A 1,828-nucleotide genomic window follows, 5' to 3' on the forward strand; every position below is an offset into this window, starting at 1 on the left:
AAATTCAGCTGCTTCTCTCCTGGGGCTTTGTGGGGGATTTAGAGCAAGGCAAGTAGCCTGTTGTTTGAATTATATCCTAGGGTCAGGGTTTGTCAAGAAATACGGAAGTAGAGAGTGTCATTGTTAACCCTATAACTACGTAAATGATCTTTCAAGAATGAGGATGAAGTGTAAACATTTTCAAACATAGAAAGATACAAAGTAGATTAACATCCAGAAAACCTTCCTAAAGAGAGGGTAGAGAGTTCCAGAGAAATGAGTGGAAATACAGGTAACACAAGAAAGAAAAGATTTTATAAACCTTTTTATAACATCAAATGAGCTCATCATAGTTTTAAAAATAGTAATAACAGCGATTTTGTTTAGAAGAAACAGTAAAATTAAAATTTTATGAAGTAATAAGAAAGATGGGAACAGAAGGTTTAGTGAATAGTAGAAGCACATAAAGTTCCTTGTTTGTTCAGAAGAAGGATCAACGATCTAACATCAAAATGTTTCCCCATTTAGGCATGCCTTAAAATCTCATTGGTGACTGTTTTCTAGGTAGAACATTTAAATTTCATAGAATGAATATCTATTTATATTTATATAGATATATATCTCATACTTTGGTTAATGTTTATATGAATAAACGTTGTATTTAGATTCCCTAAATTCAACACAGTATATTAACCAAAATGATACATAACAAAAGCCTTGGGTTCCCTTCCAAATACAATTGGTCTAACATGATAGTCACCTTTAGCCATTTAAAAAACCCTTCAATGTGCACTAGAGATGTTGCAAATGCCAAAGAAAGACATAATACTGAATTTGAAGCAGCTGTTTGCTAATCATCATATTAATTAGTAATCCAAAAGCAATACTTTAACAATTTTGCATCTTAATGCCAACCTCATTATTTATTGGATGTGTGTGTGTGTGTTTGTGTGTGCACTTTGCTTTAGGACATTCACTAGTAGTTTTAGTTGATGTGTAGCATCTTATACTTTTACCTAATGGAAACAATGAAAAGGAAAATTTGGAGGCGATGAAAGAGTAGGAAGTGCCAGAAATCTGTCTTCTCACTAGACAACAATTTCACTGGCAGAATCTGTCTGATGTAACTATCTTGCAACTCTGGAATCTATTAAAGGCTTGCAGCTTCCAGGGGAAGGCTTGGATGGTAACTTGCAGTTAATTTATGTCCACTGTAGCTCTTAGCACTGTAGCAGCTACCCATCCTCCACTCAACAGCTGTCCAAGTGTTTCTCTACCAATTTGCGTACAGCTTGCAGAAGCCAGTATGGTCAAAAAGGACCCTGTCCTCCAAATATTAATATTAAGAATCTATGGTAGGATCACTAGTTGCTGTTTCTGATTACCAAAGTGCAGACAAAGAGTTCAGTGGCCATGGTTGTTGCACCTTCATGGTTTGGGTCATTTTTCCCTGTGGCTGAAGTGACTTTCTGGGAATATGAAAGGCCAAGTCCCCTTGTACTTCTTTATTCCCTCTTTTGGAAGACAGATAGTGAAGAGCAGGAAATTCAAAAGTCTCCACTTTTATGAGGGAAATTAAGGAATCACCATAAATCTCCAGAGGAAGAGGAAGGCTCAGAAAAGACCCAAGAAGACCTTAAGTTTATATGTCAGGATAATCCTTAGCAAAGACACAACCTACATCCATTTTTTAAAGTAGTAAAGCCTGGGGAAGGGTAAGAATCTGATTTTCAAAGTTAACACATTATTAGATTCAAATATGCAATTTTTGACAAAAAAAAATCACAAAGTATACAAAGAAGCAGGATAATATGGTCCACTCAAAGATTTAAAAAAAAAAAAAAAAAAA

This window comes from Rhinopithecus bieti, unplaced genomic scaffold (genome assembly GCF_001698545.2).
Source record: "Rhinopithecus bieti isolate Rb0 unplaced genomic scaffold, ASM169854v2 scaffold_16180, whole genome shotgun sequence".
Taxonomy (NCBI): Eukaryota; Metazoa; Chordata; class Mammalia; order Primates; family Cercopithecidae; genus Rhinopithecus; species Rhinopithecus bieti.